The sequence below is a fragment of the Lactuca sativa genome, chromosome 5 (assembly GCF_002870075.4).
Source record: "Lactuca sativa cultivar Salinas chromosome 5, Lsat_Salinas_v11, whole genome shotgun sequence".
In the NCBI taxonomy this organism is placed as follows: domain Eukaryota; kingdom Viridiplantae; phylum Streptophyta; class Magnoliopsida; order Asterales; family Asteraceae; genus Lactuca; species Lactuca sativa.
This window is the reverse complement of record NC_056627.2, coordinates 164,864,068-164,872,634: the sequence shown is the minus strand read 5'-3', so window position 1 is coordinate 164,872,634 and position 8,567 is coordinate 164,864,068. Positions and strand designations below refer to the sequence as shown.

General features: G+C 37.5%; 1 pseudogene; it reads right to left on the bottom strand.

Annotated features, from left to right (window-relative positions):
- Positions 1–329: 329 nt before the first annotated feature.
- On the bottom strand, positions 330–3,381 carry LOC111881131 (thylakoidal processing peptidase 1, chloroplastic-like; annotated as a pseudogene).
- Positions 3,382–8,567: the final 5,186 nt, after the last annotated feature.

The following is an 8,567-nucleotide window of genomic DNA, read 5'->3' as shown; positions in this document are numbered from 1 at the left end:
ACATTCCTATAAAACTAACAAATAATCATACAACTCTGTTTCTTACTGGAAAGGAATGTCAAACATGATTACAAGTCTCCCTTAATCTTGATTACTCACCTGCTTAAGTAGAATGTTGTTGTTGAGAAGGTTACCTAGCAACAGAGAAAAACACAACACCTCTCCCACAATCACAACATCATTTACAGAGAAAGGGTTGTCAATTACTTTCATTAACACTTTCATTCAATCACAAAAATATTAAATAAAAGGGTGAAACAGTAACTTACTTTTGATAAGTTGATCTCCCTTAGAGCAAACACAGCTAAAGCATTGAACAAGACCCTATTTCAATCAATGTCTTGAACAACATCCAAAGTTTCTACAAGAAACTGCAAACAAAAAAAGAAATAAATAATAATGACATGAAAAGTAAGACTATCAGTCTATAACCTCAACAATAAAACAAAACAAATTATTATTAAAATCAAATAATGATAATACAAATTGTTACAAATTATGGGACAGCAGGGTCTTCTATGATGACATATAAAGCAGCCCTATTACAATATTACCCTTGTGGGACAGCAGGGTCTTCTTCTATGATGACAAATTGTGGGACAGCAGTACATGACTAAATGCATGTAGATTGATAAGGTTGTTTCTTTTTTACTTAATAAAATCAAAATGACTTGTCGTGCTAAGTGAGAGGTTGGTCACTTTATGTATTAAGACCCTCCCTATTACAATATTACCCTTGTTTATTTTTTTATTTTATTCAACTTTTGACAATCTCATGAAAAAGGCACTATCAACCTCGTTTTTTTTCAATGTTCACTGAATTTTAAGCAAAATGTTGGCATCTATTTACCTGTTGTTGTTTGTTTTAGAATTTGGAGAGAGAGAGAGAGAGAGAGAGAGAGAGAGAATCTTCATGCCTTTATGGTTTATCAAAGGAGGGCGCGAAAAGACAACCCAGTTACCATCCTAAGCAATTAGTGGTCCTAGACCATGTGAAAAACAGAGCTCATATCATAAGCTGATTTCATAAGGGGCAACAACCAGTATGGCAATCCTAGCATTCCATAATTTGAAAACTCAAAGCTTGTCATTGGCTCACAAGTTTTGTTGTATTTCCGCACCACCTGACCATCTAAACACTCTTGTTTCTTAGAGGATATTGTAGTTCATCAATTAAAACAAAAGGAAAATATTTAATTTTACCTGTGTCACAAATTACGATATTGTCCTGAAAAGTTACCACAGAATAAAGCAGACCCGCACGTGAAATACCCTCCACCGAGAAATTATTTTGTGGCAGCTGCTGACTAGGCAGTATTTCTTTTACGAGGGATGATTTCTCCTTTATCAACTGTCCACAGATCTCTATAATCTTTGAAGATCCTTCACACCACAAAAAATATTATTAAATAATATCATAATTAACCTAGAAACATCAAAAGAATATGTAGACAATAGAAGTCAAACCTTTGACCACTTCTTGAATGATACCAGATGACAAATCCATGATCCATAAAGTTTCAAAACTGCATGAAAACATTATATAGCAGATTAACAGTATATCATGTTAATTAAAATATGACATGTAAAATGTGGTAATTTTCCAATGACTTGAGAAGATGCCAGGGGTAAAAATGTAATTTAGGATCAACTTCCTCAGAATTTGAAGGGACCTGGACATGATGATAAAAAAAACTAATCAAAACTATGAGTAAATTAACCTAATCACTGCATATAACCTACCCACAATGTTTTTCACCGGAAGTGGACCCCTGCACCATCACATCACAAACAACATAAACATGATTTGAGATTAAATCTTTTGTTCTAATTAGCATAATGAAGGCTCTATATGGAGTTGAAGGGAAAAAAAAAGTTACCATAGGTTTCATTTCGTATTTTAATGGCTCTAAGATGAATTCTTCATCTTGTGCTACACCATTCACTAGTAGTTTACCTCCTCTTACCTAAAATATGGAACGGATTTAACATCTTGGAAAGATAAATGTTGTAGATAATTCTCTTGAAAAAAGGAGGTTAATCATAAATCATAATCTTACCTCAACCCAATCTCCAGCCTTTGCTACAATTCTTTTTATAAATACATCACCAGAACTGTAGCCAAATTCCAACAAGATTATTGATACAAGACAATGAGCAAACAACAAAACACAGAACTAATCAAAGATACTTATAATCAAGAAGTGAAATCGCACCTGAAGTATGGGAGGAGCCTTGAAGATCACAATATCTGAAACTTCTGGCTTCCGAAAGATGTATCAAACCTAAATCAATAACAGGCAAAAACTCAAAATCTTGCATACAATCACTATGTGAATTGAAAAGCCAAAATGGCGAAATTGGCAACCATCATTCATATAGTGTGTAATAAGGTTAGAATTGGGATTATACCTTTTCGGCCATTATGCGATCACCCACATCAAGGGTAGGGCTCATGGATGCAGAGGGGATGGATCTTGGTTCAGCCAACTGCGATCGGAATAAGATACTGACACTCAAAGCAGTGAAGGCAGCCTTAGCATCATCGGATCAAACACTTAATAGTTTTGAAAACCAATTGTTCCTCTCAACGATGATTTTGGTACTTGCAACATTACAGGTTTTCACGCAATCAGTAGTAGTCTTATTGGACTTCGTCGAGCTAGTACCGCCTTTATCAACCTCCGTATTGTTAATCTCGTTACATGGGAGCCACTTCGACCCTTGGAAAAATGGAATCATGGAAGACACCTTCAACGGCGAAATCCCAAAAACCCCAAAACCACCACCAACGCCACCACCGGTAGCCGTTGACTTTACCAACGAGATCAATCCAACAACAAGGGGAGAAGGTTTGGAGGAGGTCTCAACACCAAGAAAATCACATGCGAGAGTGGTATACGCCGAAACCGAACACCTTGAACCCGCCGTTGCTGCCGGACCGTACCCGGCGACGGGATCTCGGTCGGGATTCTGGAATATACGAGGACGAGAAAAAACCTCGTGAAAAATTCGGCATGTATTGGATTTTCCGGAGGCGGTGGCTAGGTTTTTGGCCACGTAGCCGGAGTAAGAAACAGTGAATTTGATCGCCATACACTCAATTTTGATTAACAACAAAAAGATTTGGAAAATTGCTTCTTCGGTGATCAACTGTTGTGACGTGAAAAGAAAACTCACAAAGAAAGAGATCCCATTGAAAATGAAGGAATCAGTGAGATTAGGAGGGTGGGGTGGAATCGAAGGGTAAGATTAGAACAAGAAGGGAAGAATCGGGAGCTGAAAATTGGGGAAAATGATGAAATCGAAAAACCCCAAAGCTGAAAACAACCTGAGATTTCCTCCGGGAAGCGATGGAGAGATCTCAAGGGTATGGAGACGAAAGAGACTTCCGGTGAAAAACATTGTGGATAGGTCTGTGTTCAAAATTGATAGGGGGTTGTGATTCTTTAGGCTTCAAAGTTGATAGATTTTTTTTCGATTCTTTCAAGTTTGAATCAGAAAATGAGAAAGAGTTAGGGAAATCAAGAGTGCAATGCTCGTCCTTGTTAGGTTGAAGATGAAAGATAGATAGAAGATAGAAAAAAAAAAGGCGGGTTTTCAAAATTTTGGGGATTTCATTTCCCCCCTTGTCTACTAAAAGCGCGTTTCATTAAAATTATAAAGCGACAGGTACAGACGACGCGCGTTTAAGATAAACCGCCCTCCGTGTTTTTAATTTTTTTTTTCTTGAGACACTAAATTAAGGGCACGCAATAAAGCGTGATGTAAATCCTTAATGTTTTTGGAGAGATGACACTATTTTAAGGGCACGTCCTTTTGCGTATCGTTAATTATCGCGTGTCGTAAAAAGCGCGTCATTAAAGGTCTTTTTTCTAGTAGTGCCTCCACCAATCAAGGAAGCGGTGGGTGAGAGTGGACAACCATTCAACTGTCATTTTATAGGCAGTTTCCTTATACCCCCTTATAGATTGACTTCGTGAATGAGGCCTACTAACGGAAAGACCGAGTTTTTTAGTTATACATATATAATATATTAAACTTTTTAATTTTATATAGTATAAGGGTGTATTTTTAACTTTTAAAATACTTGATGGTTTAATCTATTAATAAATTATACTCTAAATTTAATTAAACTTAAACCATATGATTATGGATTTAATAATACTCTATTGATTAAACATTTAATTAACTATTAGTAAAGTCCATAACAGTTAATTCGATTAATTTAAAAGCATCAAGGTTCTAAACAAAATTCAAAATTAAAACTATTTAATTAATTATTAAGTTATGAACCCAAGAGTTTTAGAATTCAATGTTTCATAATTTGAGACTTTTCAAATACCAAAACTTGATGGCAAGTTTTGTAGTTCTTGAAAAAATTTGGGTTCCATAGCTCTTTAAAACCTTTTGAGTTCCAAATTTGATGATAAATCTTAGTAACTCCTTAAAAAAAACTTTTAGAATTCCAAAACTTAAAGATAAGTTTTGTAACTCTCCAAAACGTTTAGATCAAGTGTTAAACAAATAAAATAATCATATTTTTATATTTTACTAAACTGGTCTAATTCACCTCTTGTAGCAAAATGATTCAAATTTTACAAATAATTAGTTTTTAACAAAATCAAGTAATTATCTTAAAATTTGGCAATCATCATGTTATCGGATGGGGATAATCATTACCATATCAACAAAATCAAATTTTATGAACCAAAACAGTTTGTGGTAATGATCCTAATCCAAAACAGGCAAAAAAAACTCAAAAAATCTGCCATCTTATGATCCAACTCGTCGAGCCAGGCAATGAACTCATCGAGGTCATGTTCATGTGAGCCAACTCATGGAGTCCACTCATGGGACTCGTCGAGTCCAGCAGTCAAAAAGCAAATTTTCAGTTTTGAACAATTAATCAAGCAACAATAGAACAGAAAACTACCCATGGCTCTTATACCACTGCTGAGTTTTATGTACTATAACACTCCTGTGGTTCACATACAGCCCTAAATACTTTGGATCTAAGTTTTCTCTAGTTATACATGCAATAAAAATATCCAAAGTATGAAGCCTACAACTAGCATACAATTTGACATATGAATCATAAAAGTAAGTTAGAAAATTACCTCTTTGTTGTGGCTTGTAGTATTTGGCTCATAAGAGATTAGTGCCTCAAATATTGCACCTCTAATGGAATCACAAGACACCATGAACAATTGGAGAATAATGAGAGAGAAGTTATGAAGCTCAAAAATCGTCCATCTCTTGCAATGTCACTCTTAGGTCCGATTTTGGCTAAAGGGGTTACACATATATAGTTTGGAATTCCTAAGGTTTAACTTGTAAACCCTAGTCCATTTACTTAAGCCTTTAAGCAATCCAATAATCCATATGATGGGCCTTATGGGCTAACTCTTCATGGACTCCCACATAGAATTAGTCCATCCTAATCAATATGGATCATTGGTCCAAACTATAAATATTACTGATTGACTTAACCAGTCTCCATTAATTTAATTAGCCTATTTTGATCACTAAATTAATTCCAAATTAATTCTTAATCAATACTAATTAAATAATATGATTTCTCAATGAATACTTTATACTTATAGTATATTAATAAATCATAAATAACCTCTTTCTCAAATATCCATCCAATCAAATTGCCCTGGTGAATGCAATCCAAAAGGACCATGCAACTCTCAGGTCAAGTATATATCAATTATAGTTATGGGCATAGACACCTAATCCAACAATGATACTTTACAATGACATCATCCACCCCCGGACATTTCCGCCGTCCTGGTTCGGGGGGTGTGACATGTCGTATGAAAGAGTTATGAATTTTACAAAATTATTTGCAGTGTAATCTTATTAGATTGTTAAATTAAGATCAGTTGAGAATTACTATAACATCTATTTTTTCTAGGTATTTGTTTTGAGACCCTTGAGTTATGAGTTATTTGCAAAATAGGTCCATAAGGGTAATTCTTTGACTTTTCAATGCAGCTTGAGTACGTTGGGCGTACTAAGTCGTGCGCCAGTACGCTGCGCATACTCCTATACGTTGGGCATATGTGGTTCAGAACAAAACCCTAATATTTAGGGTTCGTACACTATTTAAACATCATTATGGCCCTAAGACCTTTCCCTTTGTTAGCCTCCACCCCAAGATCAACCCTCCTAGAAAACCCTAGTCTATTTTGAGCATTTTGAGCTTTTGAGTGAGTTGTGCGCATACTTGTGTCTAAAGAAGGACCTTCAAGGTGTAGGTGTAACACCCTGAATTCAGAAGGCCTAGAAAGTAAAGAAAACCTCAAAATAAGGAAGTGACTCATCGAGTAGATGGGGTGACTCGACGAGTAGGAGCGCGAATTGGGTTGCGGGTTACATGACCTACTCGGCGAGTTAGAAGACTGACTCGGCGAGTTGGTCAGGTTTTGGGAAAACCCTAAATGTAGGCCTTGTACCCTATTTAAAGAACATTATAACCCTTCATCAGCCTCCTTTATGCTCTCTCAAGTCCAGAATGCAACCCTAGTGTATATTGTGAGTGTTTGAGCCACTTTTGTGTGGATTGTGTACTCTTGAAGAGGAAGAAGGAGAAGAAGGAAGTGGAGGTTCAAGAAGGGGGAAGTAGATCCAGAAGATACACTCCTTTGGCTGTATTTCTTGGTAATCAAGTCTTCATCTTGACTTCTAGTTTGTTTGATCTCTTAACAGCCCCTTTTTATGAAGTTTATGGACCAAGAATGATTTCTTGTGGGATTTTGACGTCCCTAAGCTAGATCCTTTCAGATCTAGGAGTATTTAGAGAAGTTAAGGCATAAATGTGGAAGCTTTGTGCCATTAGAAGTCCCCATGCAAAGTTTAAGAGGTTGTTATGGCCTTTTGAGCAAAAAGGGCCATGAATTGATGCAAAGGCATTAGCTTTGCGTGTTATTCCTACCCTAGGAGGCTAGATCTGGGTCTTGGATGCCTTGTGCTTGACTGAAATCATCTTAATAGAGTTGTACATAGAGGGACTCAGCGATTCAGGCCATTTTCTTGCCCTAAAACCCTTATGTTAAGGGTATGAGTTGAGTTGGTAATTGACTCATCCAGTATGGGTCCATAGTGGACATGAAGTTCATCGTACTCGACGAATTCAAGGAGGAACTCGGCGAGTCCAAGACAATCTCCCAATCCATCAAGATGGATTCGACGAGTTGTTCATACAACTCGACGAGTCACAAACTGGACACATTCATATGAGGAAGATGAACTCGACGAGTTCAAGGATGAACTCGGCGAGTCGGTTGAAGATGGTCCCGATTGTATGGTTGAAGGAGGACCCGTCGAGTTCTTGCTAGACTTGACGAGTAGAGTAGGGGGTTGTATTGGGTTGGAGGAGTATGGATTCGATGAGTTGGTATACCAACTCGGCGAGTCAAGTCAACTAGAGGTTGACTTTGACCAAGTTTGACCTAGGTTGACTTTTAGATTATTGTGGTCTAAATGTTATTTTGGGTATTGATAGTTCGGGAATCCGAAGGGTCAGCGGTTCAGAAGTTTTCGGTTAGCAGCCTGAAGTATTCAGCTAGTCTTCAGCAGTCCGAGGTGAGTCTCCTCACTGTTTGTATGGGTCTAAGGCACTAATGCCGGCCCATTATGTTTATGTTTATGTACAATAAGAAGGCCCGGGGTTAGCCCTAGGTACTTATTGTTATATGTTCCAGGTTACGACCTGATGTTGGGCGAAGCCCAAGGAAGGTTAGAATGCCAGAGATCTTTGTGATTCTTGCATGAATATGTATGATAGATTCAGGATCGGGGGTCCGATGTTGGGGTAAGCCCGTAGTATGATTACATGAGAGTATGTTTCTGGTCCAGGGGTCCGATGATGGGGTAATCCTGAGGAAGATTCTTATGTTGTATTTTAGATTATACTTGTTGTCTATGTGATACTTGTATGTACCTGGTAGGGAGGTGAGACGGATCTGTATACCAAGCAGGGCTCGATGCCAGGTGGGACCCAATGCCAGGCGGGACCTGATGTTGTGCGGGGCCCGATGCCGGGCAAGGCCCGATGCAACAGGCGGGGGGGGCCAATATGTGGTTATGCGTTCATGGTTATGCGTATATGGTATATGGTAGGTTGGGGAACTACTAAGCTTCGTGCTTACAATTTTCAGTTTTGGTTTCAGGTACTTCCGGGAACGGAGGGAAAAGATCGGGATGATCGCATGGCACACCCCCAAGAAGTTTTAGCTTGAGATGTTTTGTTCTGATAAAAAGATCATGTTTTGAGATGATACTCAGATTTGTTATATATAAACCTTTGTTATGAAAGAAACGACTTGATACTTATGATTTTATTAATGTTTAAAAAATAAATTTTTGTTCATGATTTTAGGATGTTACAATTTGGTATCAGAGCCTTGGTTTGAGAGATTGGGGCACACTCCTGGGTGTGTCTAAACTCAAACTGAGGACTTGGTATGAGAGTTTTAAAAGAAATCGTGTTCTTATAAAAGAGCTTAGGAAAAAGAAGAAGAATTTTGAGAAAAGAAAAGCACTCTGAAAAGTGAAAG